This window comes from Calidris pugnax, unplaced genomic scaffold (assembly GCF_001431845.1).
Source record: "Calidris pugnax isolate Ruff unplaced genomic scaffold, ASM143184v1 scaffold8, whole genome shotgun sequence".
Classification (NCBI taxonomy): Eukaryota; Metazoa; Chordata; class Aves; order Charadriiformes; family Scolopacidae; genus Calidris; species Calidris pugnax.
In genome coordinates, this window is record NW_015090830.1 from 25,477,364 (window position 1) to 25,492,241 (window position 14,878).

Sequence of the window (14,878 nt, forward strand, 5' to 3'; positions counted from 1 at the left end):
CATTTCTATATATGAGAAGTCCGGTGAACGTTGTATTAGCTAATATGTTTAAATTGCCTTGTAATCTGTTTACTTAGGTTACTCAGGTAAAAAAAAAAAATAAGACAAACACATGAACATTTATGGTAGGAAAATCTATCATCTTCCAAGTTGTAAATGTTATGTTTTTATAACTTAGTTTGGGTGCAAACTTGTTTGAAAAAAAACCAACCCACAACATTTTTGCTTGTTGTAAAGTGTCAGAGTTGAGTACGTTGGCTGAATTATGACACTTTACAGCGGCTGAAGATTTGTTCCAGAAACTCATATACTCTGATAAAATTCAAAGGGTCCAAATCTTGCATTCTGTACTGGAAAGTCAGATACATTATTTTTCGTTTTCCCTTGCGGTATAACTTTGCTTTCTCAAGAAGTACATATAATGAATTTGGCAAAGTCTATTAATTAATCAGTGGAAAGGAACAGCATAATTATCCATGCTTTATTTACTAAATATTTAAGTCTGTGTGTTTAAAGAACACTTAATACGGATGCCATTTTTATGTTTGACTGTATGCCTTTACAACATAAATTCCTCTTTTAGTCTCTTATAACATTGCCCTTATGCCTTTATTATATTGGATGAGTAATATTTAAGTGATAAATATAACTACTTCCTGGGAGAGCAGAGGAAACTGCAGCAGAGCTATTTGGACTCCACTCCATTCATTTTTGGTTTGAAAGTTTTCCTTACTAGCTATTTATCTGTCTTTTTCTTTTTGTTTCTGTTTTTGTTTTTTTTTTTTTAAATTTTCATTCCTCATTACCTTTTTGGTTTGTTTTTTTTTTTTAAATTTTCATTCCTCATTATAAAAGCAATAAAGCCTAATTTCTACCAAATATTGTTGATGGTATACGTATTAAATGAACTACTGAAGTAGCCTTTCTTTTAATGACTAGTTTGCTCTGTCCCCCTGTGAGCTCACTTCTGCTAAACCCCCACAAGATGTCACTGTCCTTGCACACTTAGCAGAAGCCTTTCTGCTTTTTATGTGGTTTTTGGCAAGATACTCTTGGTTTCTGTTTTTAGTTTAGTCCTGTGATCCTTCTGTTGCTGATTTGCTTTAATTTTCCGTTTTTCCCCAATAAGTGGCAATTTGCTTTAATTTTCTATTTTCCTCCAATAAGTGGTAATTACTCTGAACCAATTAAGGAAAGTCCACCAGAGTGTGGTGGTTCTGAAGCGTTGGGTGATGTTTTCTTCAGACCTTTTTGTCTTACACGTTGTGAGCTCGCAGCCACACGCATAAGGTTGAGTGGGTAAGTGAAAGCTTGAGAGTTGGTCATGATCCTTCTCCTTATACATCACATCTTTGACATTAGGCAGAAAATGAGAGAAAAAAAATCAGAAATTAAAGTAGGAGTATGAAAGTGATGGCATTACAGCAACACGGCTGTCTGAGCTGCCATTGTATCCCTGTGTACAGCATTTATAGCCTACGTGTATTAATCCTCAGCGTTGAGGTTGTGAGGTCAGCCTGGTAGCAGACGTAGAGGTCCTACACACAGATGCCAGCCTTTCAAAAGCAGAGCCCATTCTCCAGAGTGCCTGCTTCCTTAGAGCATTTTTGATATGCAGCAGAGGTCTAGTTGCAGCCAGCACTTTATTTTCGAGACTGCAGGAGTCCAATTCGGGTGGCTTTTGTTGCTTTGGAGGTTCAATCACTGCAAAGCTTAACGTGTGCCAGGAAAAGTCCGCTTTCTGCTCACTCGTGTCACTCAGCCCCAGCCCTGTAAAGGGGTAGCACTACCAAATCACATTTAAATATTGTAATATGACTTCTTTCAGTAGAAAGCTTTTAATGTGTTGTGGATTTCCCTACGAAGTTAAGCTAAGTACCATCGCAGTCCCTGGCTCTTGAAACAGACTAGAATGGTAACATGTCTGGTGTGCAGGTGAATAAATTATTTTGTAAGAATCTCATCCTGTTGTCATTTCACATCAGTATGTGTCAGGACTAAGTCTGGAGCTCCAGACCAGCTTACATAAACACAGATTTAGGCCTTGGATCTTCCAGTTACACCCGGAAGGAGCTTAGTTTTATTTGGTATTAAATAAATGTTTACTTTGGTGAGCTGCGATGTCAGATATGTATTTCTGAAATGGTAACCGTGTCTCTTTGAGAACATATTTGAAAAACATTGTCAGAATTGGGATAGGATGGAGGAGCAAGAGATGAGCAGGAAATATGGCTTCACAAAAGTAATGTATGTAACAAAACTGACCTATTTGGGACCTGGTTAATAAGCATTTGGGCTAAACATTTGCTAGATTTTCTATGTAGTTCGATGGAAGAACACAGGGAACATGAAAGATCCTGAAAAAGGAAAAAAAAAAAGGAGCACTGGTAGTTATTACATTGGTTTCTTCTGCTGCTGTTCTGAACTTACGTGTTCATGTAACTGCTGGAAAACATTTTACGGAGCACTGGTAGTTATTACACTGGTTTCTTCTGCTGCTACTCTGAACTTCTGTGTTCATGTAACTGCTGGAAAACATTTTACTGTTCAAGGTATTAGTTGCAAATGGAAGCCAAAATTAAATCCTTAACCTGAAATCTGTAGCGCTCTTCCATGAATGACACAAGGTATTAGTTTGCAAATGGAAGCCAAAATTAAATCCTTAACCTGAAATCTGTAGCGCTCTTCCATGAATGTGAGTGTTGACACAACAGCTTTTTTTATGTTCAGGCTGAGCTTGCTGACACGTCTCGCCAGAATTCAGCTGTGTGGTATCTCCTGTTTTCTTCCTACAGTTTCGGAGTGGTTGTCCAAAAACATGCCATTGCTTTTGTATGTACATTATGTGTATTATCTTGGTGAGAAGCATCCACTTGAACCAGCCTGTGTCATGAACGTCCTCCTACCCTGTCTCCACAGAAGAGGGCCAGCCTAAGCACTTTTCAGTCTCCTTTTAAAAACACGTCTGCCAGAGGGAGCTTTGCAGTCAGGAATATTTTTGGACTGGACACCAGTTCTGCAGGTATTTAGCAAGAATTTTAATGTTCATGTATGTAATTAAACAGTTGTTATTCATGGGTGTCAACTTCTGTAGGCAAAGAGGAGATGATTTGTCTACACACTGCTCATTACTATGCCCGTTTGTGCATGTTAGAGAGCAGACCTAGGCAATGTAGTCTCCATACTCCACTGCAACCTTAAATCCTGTCTCAAGCCATACTCTGAAGGAGAACTGACCTCAGATCTTCTGCTGGTGGGCTAGGCAGTGTGCTCCTGGGATCATCCTCCATCCCTACGCTGATGTTGCTCATCCAGGGTACACTTGGAAGGTTCCTTCAGCTCTGGAGGTTGGGGCTGGTCGTGCCTGGACCACCTTTGTTTGCATATTTACCACATGAGTGATGGTGAGTCAGGCCTGGGGAAGGGCTTGCTGGTTCAATGGCAGTATAGACTTCCTTAGAGGCTCTGCGGGTGCGTTGTTAACAAAGGTACTCTGATGTGACCTCTTCTCCCACTTTTGCAGAGCTCGGTGTCCCTGAGTTTGATATTGGCAAGATAACTCGAGAGAGGCTTGCATCCCTGCATCACTTCACACCTCCCCAAGTATTCATGTGGTCCCAAGAGCCCCTGTGTGGCAGGGGAATTTAGAATTTAGCTTGGAGTACGAGCAAAAAGGTCAGTGGAGTCTGGGTGAATGATGCTCCTTAAACAGTGGTAACCACAGGAGGGGGAGGTGGCTCTTCTGCTCTCGCTGCTGGTGTGAAGCTATCATAGGTCCTGCTTACTCTGATATCCAGTTAAATTTTAGCTTCTGTGGAGTTTCTCCTCTTTTTTTTCTGCCTAGAAAGAAAAGATTTGGGCCAACAGTCTCTTATAACACTTCATTTAATAACCTTCCTATATCTAGGCTGTGATTATTATAACTCAGTTGAAACTTGAAGGCAATCAAAAAAAGTCCTCCGATACGTTAGCCCCCTGCAGCGAGGAAAATCAGTAGGAGTGAGCAAAGACAACATGCATCCAACATTATATGTAAACAAACAGGAGGCGCAGCGTCTTCAACGCTGTGTTAAAAAGTGCAGGAATTCCTTTGGTAAACAAAAGACACTTAAAGCGAGATGCTTCCCAACAAGTATTAACTACCCGACAGATGCCCTCAGCGGGGCTCACAGCTGTCACCACTGAAAGACCTATTCGCTGCTACTTCATCGACCAAAACCACGGTTTTGATCAAAATGTTTTACAACCGAGGTCGTGAAAACGGGGTGCCTTGAACAGAACAATGAGAGAACGCTCCGTGGTTGTGTTGACGAATTCTGACTTTTATTCTCCCATTCCTGACCAGGTTTAGCAAAGCCACAGCTGAGATTTCTCCTTATTGTAGGCTCCTCCTGTCCTCCAGCGTGCTTGCAGCTTGAGATGGTAATCAGCAATAGTAAGCCTCTAAATGGATCAGAAAAAAAAAGCAGGTTTGAGGAATACTTAGCCTTTTTGCGTTACTGAGCTATAAGGAAGATCATCATTGGCTCTAAGAAGAGATTCTATTTTTAAAGCTATGATGCATTGTAAGTATTTATGGCCCTGCCTTTATTTCTCCAGCAGTAAACTGTGTTTATTTCCTTTTCTCTTGACAAAATTAGTAAGAATATAAAGGGCTTTGGTTATAATGTTCGTGTAGCTTTAAGCAAGCAGTACACAAAATAGACTATTGTAATTCTTATTTGCAGAACTGCTTTCCATTGTTTCTCTCTAATATACACATCTAGTTTTTTTCCACGGGCCCACTGTGTTTTCCTCGGGTTTCTGAGCATGAATTTGATTTTTTTGCAAAAGTAAACACACGTTGCGTGGAAGCAAATGATAGATAACTACTTCAAAAGTCTGTTGAAAATGAATCCCTGGCCATTTGGGCTGGAAGGCTGGGGGGGGGATGCTCACGGATGAGCAGAGCTGGAAGGGGTCAGTGTACCTACATGTGTTTTGTATTTATTGCAATCATCTGTTGCCCGTTTGGAGGACAGATCTGGGAGTTCTCAGTCAAGATGCTCCCTTGGGGGAAAGCCCCGGTGCTCGGCAGAGGAAGATGAGCTGTTGTCTCCCCTGCCTGTAATCACTGGTCGCTGCCTTCTCCTTAGGAGCCCACCTTGAGGAACACAGCTACGTGTGCTCTTCTGCTTCCTGAGGTACCTTCTTCCTCCATCAGGGAACTCTCTCTGCCATGATAGTTCTTTGGCTCTGAGTCCCTTTGCTGACCTTGGTGGCAGCTGAACTGCGTTGAGCCTGGCTGCAGGAGGTCGTTTTTCCACCTGAGTATCATGAGAGCAAGACAGATGACACAGGTGTGGTCTAGCACATCTTTATCCCTGTCCAAATGCAACTAGGGCTACCCTAGGCAAATATGCAATTTAAAAAACAAGCGGGCAAACGCTCACAACTCTATCAAATTCTAGGAAAGAGCTGAAGGAATTCAAGATTATTTTTTGGTTGGGCTTTGAGACTTCTCCCCTGTAGCTGTAGTGGTTTTGCCTTGCTTGTAAGTGCTTGTCAATTTTTTGGCATGAACTTCACTGTGAAAAAAATAGTAAAATATTCCAAGTTATTAAAAAAAAAACCACCCTAAAAATCTATTTTAAATATATCCTAGCTGGAGGCCTTCACATTATCTTCCTACCTGTGTGTGGCTAGTTGTAATTCTGCTAGGTCCTTTTTACCTTATTTTTGTTATTGGAATAGACAGAGGGTTGAGAGTTGAAAGAGACGTAGGAGGATGTCAGTGCTTTTGTTGGGAATTGGCTGTTAGAGTGAAAGATGCCAAAATTTAAAAAATAAGTGTCTTGAAATGCTTTAAGCTGATGTATGTGGTGTGAGCTTAGAAATAAAGGAGAGGGGAAAGAAATCTGCTGCTCACAGAACTTAGGGTTGTGATGCCCCTAACACATGCAGGCTTCAGAGCAAAAAATAAACCCATGTGGAAATCATAAAAAAATAAAAATCAATTATATTTTCAGAAAATAAGCCTTATAAGACAACCTGCACCTGAATCCCTGGAGCCGTTTGAGGGAAATCAGATTTTTAACAACCCATCTCAGGAACACAAGCCTGAAACAATTTCAGGCAGTCAAAATGCCAGGCTGGTGTTAGAAGAGGTTTTTCCTGACCAGGATGGGCTCTGCCAGGAACATCAAGCAGGATCCCTTCGTGTTTGCTTGCTGGTGTGTTTCACCTTCATCATTGTGTTATCCTGAGAACGGCTATCGTACGACAGCAGCACCGTGCTTTGGTCCAGCTGTGCCCACTTGCATGTCAAGAGACAGAGGTAAGAAGTATCTACCAAGAGAAGTTCTCCATTTGTTGAAGGAGCCCAGAAAGCCAACCGCATCCCAGGCTGCATCAGAAGGAATGTGGCCAGTAGGGTGAGGGAGGTGGTGCTACCCCTCTGCTCTGGTGAGACCCCACCTGGAGCACTGTGTCCAGCTCTGGAGTCCTCAGCACAGGAAGGACATGGACCTGTTAGAATGGGTCCAGACGAGGCCACAAAGGTGATCAGAGGGCTGGAGCAGCTCTCCTGTAAGGGCAGGCTGAGAGAGTTGGGGTTGTTCAGCCTGGAGAAGAGAAGGCTCTGGGGAGACCTTATAGCCCCTTCCAGTGCCTGAAGGGGCTACAGGAGAGATGGGGAGGGACTCTTTGTCGGGGAGTAGAGTGATAAGATGATGAGTAATGGCTTTAAACTGAAAGAGGGGAGATTTAGATTAGACATTAGGAAGAAATTGTTTCCTGTGAGGGTGGTGAGACACTGGCACAGGTTGCCCAGAGAAGCTGTGGCTGCCCCATCCCTGGAGGGGTTCAAGGCCAGGCTGGATGGGGCTTTGAGCAACCTGGTCTGGTGGGAGGTGTCCCTGCCCAGGGCAGGGGGGGTGGCACTGGATGATCTTTAAGGTCCCTTCCAACCCCAACCATTCTATGATTCTATGAAGCAGCCAGCACCTGTGCAGACTGTAGAGCTGGACGGGAAGCAGGGCAGAGAAAAATAAGCTGTATCTGTCTAACCTGAAGCAGATTTCTTTTTGGGGTGAGCGGGAAGGAAGCCAAGCTGCTGGTCGCATAACCACGCTACCGGCTTGCCATCTGTCCAAAAGCAATTACTTGGAGCTGGCAGGTGAGGGTGGGAGAAGGAGGTTATAGCTCAGCTGTAACGCAGAGCCGGCCCCAGCCCCTGATCTAGTGCTCGGGGTGGTGAGAGTCTTTCTTCTTGACACCCCAGTAACTCACTCTGCCAGCTTGGGCGTACCGGCTCCGTGAGGGATGGAGTTGGCTGCTGGAGAATCAGGGAAAGGTTTCTGAAAGCAGTGCCTGCCCCGGAGACGGCGATCCCGGGACACAGGAGTGGAGGTGCCTGAAACTGCAGAACTTTGTGTGTTCTGCTCCCGAAGGAAATACCTTCGGTGGCAAAAGGCTGGGGGAGAAAGTGAAAGCATGTGGGGAAGCTTAATTTTGCTCTACCCTCTACCCATCCCCTCTACCCTCACCCCCCCGGCCCCATACTGCGTTACCCAGGCAGTGGGGTCAATGCGGCTCTCTGCGGCTTCCACCTCTGGTCCACCAGTGTGGCAGGAAAGGGTCTACTGTTTGAAGGTGTTGAATTCCTGCTCTTTTTGTTTTACCCTGTAACCAGCTCCTTTTCTGCTGCCACGGTGAGCAGAGGGAGCTAGTCCCCTCCCCAGTCCATGGGGGGGGAAAAACCAGAAGGCTGCTTGCAGGTACCTTGAAGGAACCCCAAGCCACGTCCGTGGGGCTTGTCTCTCTGGTCCTCTGCTACCCAGCGCTTGGTGTGGAGATACATCCCCTAAGCAGAACGTGCTGATGATGATGGAGGGGAACAGATTAGGAGAGGGTTCTTCACTGTGAGGGTGGTGGAGCACTGGAACAGGTTGCCCAGGGAGGTGGTTGAGGCCCCATCCCTGGAGATATTCAAGGAGAGGCTCGACGAGGCCCTGGGCAACCTGGTCTAGTTGGGGGTGTCCCTGCTGACTGCGGGGGGGTCGGACTAGATGACCTTTGGAGGTCCCTTCTGGCCTGGGCAATTCTATGATTCTATGATGCAGGTTGAAGCCAGACCCTACACTCATAGCAAGTCACTTGGAGTCACCCTGGGGACATCAGCAGGTCTCCCTCATGAGCTGGTCTTCCTACAAGCCACCTTGTAGGCCCTAGCTATTCCTCAGCCTCTTCCTACCATTCCTGCTCGTGTTCTCCTCCTCTGACTAACCTGGGTGTCTAGGGCCTCTTTGGAATTGCAGCCTCCTGATCTTGTAGCTGTTGACTCAAGCAGAGTCACATCTGCATGTGGGTCGGGGTTGGTGACCATAGTCAAGACTTCACTTATTTGCGCCGTATTTATTTTTAAAGATGGGACAGAAATTCCATGGGAGGCAGACTCAGCTGGTGATCATGTGAAGGGGTGACTGGGCAGCTGCTTGTGGCTGAGCTGCTTCTGGGCAAGCTGAATTCGGCACGTCCAGCTGCCAGTTCTGCCAAGGGAGAAATTTTGGAGGAAAGACACCAGATAAAGAGCCCTCCAGCAGCTCAAGGGAAACACGAAAAACAAAGGCCTCTCTGCAGTCTTTCTTGTTACCTGCCAGTCCTGTTTGAGTCCCAGACATCTCCCAGCTCTCCTGCTTTGCATCCCTCCTTTGCTGGTTTGATACTTTTCCAAGGCATAAAAAATGTGGGAGTTTTATCTCAAGAGAAAGAAAAAAATTGGAGCTGCTTGCGAGTCTGGAACACAGCAGAGTTAATCAGTTTCTTATTATGCAAATTTCAATAAGACTGTCAAAACTCAAGGCAGGAACTAAGAACTGAAGAGATGTGAGACGGGTGAAGGGGGAGGACTAATAATTTCCATGGTTTTGTTCATACACCAATATCTGTTCCCAGCTGGAGGGGGGTCTCCACCAGAAGTAACCAGTGGTTTTAAATGCTGCTATTTTTAAGATGTTTGTTTTGTGAGTAAGAACCTGGTTTCCAAAAAAAAATGCTAAGTACTCACTGTACAAGCCTTTGGTCTCTTGATAGATCTCAAGCTGGGCAACTGAAATAATCAGAAGGGAGTAAAAAGAAGAGTACAGGAGCAACAAATAGATAATTGTTATTGGTATCACAGGTATCACATTATGGGCTCTGAGCAGGATGCTGGAGAAGACGATACAGGTTATTCAGAGAGGGAAACGAGTCCCTCTACCCCAAGATCAATCTAAGAGATTGACGAGGGTGAAGGTTTTGCCATCTCTGAGAAAGGATGGAAGTGAGGAAAGATGACAACAATAGTGAGATGGGGCTAGAGCCAGTGTGTCATAAAAAGAAGAGTATAGGAGCAACAAATAGATAATCGTTATTGGTATCACATTATGGGCTCTGAGCAGGATGCTGGAGAAGACGATACAGGTTATTCAGAGAGAGGGAAAGAGTCCCTCTACCCATTAATTAAGAGATTGACGAGGCTGGAAGTGAGGAAGGATGACAAGAATAGTGAGATGGGGCTAGAGCCAGTGTGTCAGGAGGAAGGTCCTAGGACCTCACAGTCCTAGGAGGCAGAACTTCCATCAAGGTGATAAACCTGCTAACTTAAAATCTTGGGTATATGGGGGCTTGACGGTGTCATTTACGCAGAGTGTGAAGGAAGAATTTCACTTTTAACCTGAGACTCGATCATCCCACTTTTATTTCAATGGCACTTCAACTTTGGGATTGCTTCGCTTGTGTTTTAATTTTTTTGTCGTGAAAATACAGCATGATTTTTTGCTATATTCAGGATTGGTCACTTGAAAGTTAGTTGGTTGAGTTCAGCGTAGTTCCATACCAGCCACTCACTCTTCTTCTCCTCCTCCTGATTACTGCAGCCGTATGCAAATACCTGCATAATCATCTCCTGAGTATGGGAACTATATCTGCAGGGGCTTTTGTCCTGCTCAAAGCTCTGCCTGGGGACTGGTTTGAATGGGTCCCACCACCCGCTCTGCCCCCTTGCCATGCCCTATGAGTTCCTCTGCCAGAGCCTGCCCCTCAGTTCTTGGCTTTGCCTGTTGTCCAGCGCTTGAACTGCTTGAATGCTTGCTGTTAAACCTGTTGATGGGAAGTTGATGGAGATGATGAGCGTGGAACCTTAATCAACAGAAGTGAAGTTTCTTAGCGCAGCGTTATGACCAAAATAGCTGTAAAGTAGTGCTGGGGAGCCAAAGGAGGAGAGAGAGAGAGCCCCACTTGCACAGATCTCCGTGCTAGCATCGTTTCACGCACCACCCACCCTTTCAAACCAGCCAGAAGCAGCCCCTGCATCCTTCTCCTCCTAATTCAGCATCCGCCCCTTCCAGAAATGGTCTCGGCTCTGAATGACTGACGCATTTAATTCAGTCAGAATCAGCATCTATAAACATGGGGGGGTTGCCTTTACTATTTTATTTCTAAGGGAACTGCGGGTTTCTTGTGAAAGCTCGTATTTTTACACAAGCCAGGAGAGGGCGGTGGAAGCCAACAAATAAGTGAAATCCCACATCCGCTCTCACAACAAAAAAAAATCCTCTCTTTCAAGGTACGCGGTGCCCATTTTCTAAAATTGGGTTTCAGTAGTACAGGAAAGAAAAGTTTCCTGAATGACTTAGTCTTAAATCTTCCAGATGGGCCAGAAACCACTATCGTGGGAAGGATTTATCTCCAGCGCGGTCGTTGTCAAGCACCATCGTGCCCACTGCCTGCTGCTGGGGATGCAGGCTCCACCTGACAGGTTAATTAATCAGCCCAGGTGTCGAAAGGTGGAGGGGTTCCTGACAGCAGGCCATCTAGGTTAGCTTCAAATGAAAGCCTTGGCCGTTCAGAGCTTTCACCCTCTGAAGCCAGTTTGTGGTTTCTATTGAACTTTTAATTGGGTGAAGGGAGGAGAAAAAGCCCTTAAGAGAAAACTGCCCCCCAGAAGCATTTACTCTGATAACCTATGGAATCTACATTCCAGTAGCTGTGGAGGCAGCTGGGTCAGGACAGGCTTCATGTCAAGGCCCTCCTTAACCACTTTTTGCCAGATTTGCTGGCCAGTAGTGTGCGGACCATCAGAATCAACATGTTCCACTGCCTGGAGGATGGGTTCATCTCAGGTTGTTTCATCTCAGTGACTTCATCACTTCTGAAACGTCGAAGTCCGTGGGACTGCAGTGCCAGACCCAGCGCTGCAGTTGGGTGTGTGGACAGACATCCTGGGCAGCCCTTCCCCTGCCAACTCCTGCTCCACTCCAGATCTTCAAACCAATACTCCTGAAAGATCCTCGTCACTGAATTGGGAGCTCAGGCTTTGGCCCCTCCATGCTTACCCCAAGCTGGTCTCTGACTACCCTGCCTTCACCCACCTCTGGTCCACCACTGATACCAGCCTTAGAGCCTAACTTTGCTGTTCATACAAGCCCATCCCAGGACATAAGAGGTGTCTTCTTCTGGGCTTTGTACCCAGGCAGCAGTCATCCTGAACCACATTCGGATCCCTCCTCAAGACAAACCTTTACTCTGAGGCCACCAAGTCCAGCCAGCCATGAACTCCAAATGGAGGAGATCGTTGTGTGTAAGTGCCCGTGCGTGTACAATTTCTGGGGCCTCTTTCTGTCGAATCCCTTGGGTCACTGTACCTGCTGGCATTCAGAGAGCAGTGACTGGAGGCAGGAGCCTCCAAACGAGGTTCTCCAGAGCTCCATGCAGCACTGGACCTCTGCCACGGAGCTTTCCAGGGGTGGGAGCAAAGGTTGCGTGTGGGTGGGAATGGCCTTTCTTGGTCCTGCCAAGGGTTGCTGGCCGCTGCTGTAAAACCAGTCGGCATCCACATATTGGAGTGCAGCCAGCAAAACTTGGAGCCAAATCCCAGATTTCCAGACCTGACAACTTTTTTGACTTGTGTGACTTGAGAAGCACCAAGAGGAGCACCCTGTGGTGGCACAGCTCTTAGGGACTGCTCAGTGCAGCAGCCCATCGGCAGCAAACGGCAAGTGGCTTTGATCACAAGGACTCACCTCGGGCCATGGATTCTTCAGTGTAGGTCCCAAAGCATCCCGTGTGCCAATCTTCAGCCCTAGTCTTTGGCTTGTCTTTTCTCACCTGCCTTCCCCAGAATAAGCTCGGGGGATGGATCCAGCCTTGGTAGGGTCAGGGAGGATGTTCTGCCATTGACTGTGCCTCTTGGCTGAACAAAGGCACTATTGTCTGCACGTATCTGTCCATGCAGTTTGTTTTCCCCTGCCCCACACACACATCTGTGGGGAGCCTCCTTCTCACACACCACAGTGGAGAGCCTTCTTTAATTTCGTAATTTACTTAGTGTGCTTATAAAGCAATCTGAAAATAAACTTAATTGGACCCTTGGGAGGAAGGGAGTAGGGAGAGGAAAGTCCTGGAAGCGAGGAAGAGATTCGTTTGTATCATCTTCGTGGTTTTCTGTCTTTAAATGTTCCAGGCTTGAAAGTTTGATATATCTGCATTAACTTGAGGTGAGCAGTCTGTTGCTGAGACCTGAGCCACAGAGCAGCCCCAGTGCCCGGTGTCAGGAGGTTGTGTGGTTTCATAATGCTTCCAGTTTCACTGATGGGCTGTGTTCAGAGCAGAAGAATTGTGAGGTGCTTTCTGGCACTTTTCTTAACGACGAGGAAAACTCTTCTCTGGCTTTGCGGAGCTGAGGGTCTGTGTTTGAAGTGCTAGGGCTGAGGAGTTGACCCTGCAACACTTCTGCAGGGCCTTTGAAAAGTCCTGCTCTACGATGCGCGCCAAGCACGGTTTTCAAGAGGAGAGACTTGACTGAGGCATCCCAGATGATAGAAGTTTGACCCTACTTATATTTGCAAACGTGTCTTCTTCCAGTTGCTAGTGAATTTGCACTCTCACGTACAGCAACAGATGCAAGAGAAGAGATGGGGTTCTTCCTGAGACTTTCTGGTTCTGCATACTCATTTGGAAATCAATTTAATGCATTTTAATTGCCTATTTTTCTCCTTGGTTTTCTCTTTACAGCTACACACCAGCAAAAAAAAAAAATAATAAGGTAGAGTCTAGCCAGGCAGGCTGCTAATGAGGAAGCTTGACTCAAGAAGATTTTAATTTTCAGCATTTGTTCTTCAAGATAGCTATTTCAGCACGCAGGGATGTCACAAAACAGGAATGCTGCCATTAGCTAATGGAACAAAGGGACCGGGCTCATGCGTCATTTCGTTACACGAAGAACCAAACCCTTACATCCCTGACCAAACTACAGGAGCCTGGCAATCCGTTTCGGGATGCTGGTGCCCTCAGCCAAGTCATTCCTATAAAGAAAACAGCCATTCTACATGAAACGTGGTGTGAAAAGAATGAGGGAGATACAATTCAAGCTGTGAAGAATGAAAGGTGTATGTTAAAAGCCCAATCTCTTGCCAGCCTTTCATGATCCCCCACTAAAGAGGAGCTGCTGGCTCTGCCAACCTGATCAAAGGGCTCCTCAGAAACGCCTCATCCGTGGGGCATTTCTGTGAGAAACAGGATTTAGCCAAGGTCGGTGTGGCATCCCTGGCCAGCTGGAGCAGGCAGGGTTGCACAAAGCTGGACCAGGAGTTAGGATCAAAGCCAGCCCATCACTGAGGTGGCCCTCACTCCACAGCTGGGGCAATTCATCCCCCTGAATGCTGTGTCTGAGACTTGCCATCTCTACTGAAGTGCACTGCAGGCAGCTGGAGACCTCTGTGTGCAGCATCTCCATCATAACCCTTCCTTTCCAATAGCACACACAGTTTCCTCTCATTTCATCTTTTGGGCTGAAAAGCTCTGAGTTTCACCCCTGGCCAAGGCCACTCTCTTTGGAAAAGCTGAGCAGCTCCATGTTTGGTGAAAATAGCATATCGCTTTACGCTGCTGGGCTGCAGTTCATCATTACCCACCTTAACGTGCTCCTCAACAGCGCGTAGCCACCTCGGCACCTCATTTCATCACCTGGAAAATATTTCCTTTCTCCCTCAATGCTTCTTGTCTCTTGGGTTGTCGTATCCTGCTGAAAGTACCGGGGAAAGGGGGAGGCAGGGACTGGTGTTTGCAAGCATCTGGCACGGGGGGCTGTACTCAAAACTGCTGCTAGAGAAGTCCAAATCCTATTCATAAAGTTTGCAAAGGGGAGCCCGGGCAAGTTTAAAAGCAATGATTTTGTGTGTGCTGAGGTTTAACGAGGTTACTGACTCCACCAGAAAATGAGGCCAGTAGAAAAGCCTACAAGTAGTGGAGTATCAATATTAGAAGGATAAACTTGGGTTAGAGAAGAGGAGAAGGGCAATAAATAGGAGTGGGCACGTGAAGGGAGCTCTCAGCCCACGTCTCCCGGGGCTTGGTGCTGGGACTTTGTTCTGTTGAAGAGTTTTGTACAAATGAGCCCGGGGTTGGCGGGATTCACTGGGTGTCCAGATGCAGATGACATCATGATAGGAGGGGAGGCTGCTGATAAATTTCAGGAATGCACCAGACTACGGGAGGATTTGGAGACACTGGGGGAACGGGCTGATACAAAGGAATTCAGTATTACACAATGGATGGGAGGTTATTCGTTTAGGGAGAACCGATAGCACATTTAAATGCGAGTTTAATGACCTTAGAGCAGGAGGGAGCTAATGAAGGAAAAGACTCGAGCTGGTGCTGAGGAGCAGCAGGGATAGCAGCAGCCCCACAAGCTGAGATTTTTGGGAAAGAGGGCTCATGCTGCAGCTGGGGAGGCCAGGATTTCATATGGGGTCACTGGTTTTATGTGGCAACCAGGATGTTCTTGGCATTGAACTCAGAGTCCGAAAGAGGCTGGTGCTTTATTAAAGTGAGGGAGGCCACCAAGGGTTCTTCTCCACTG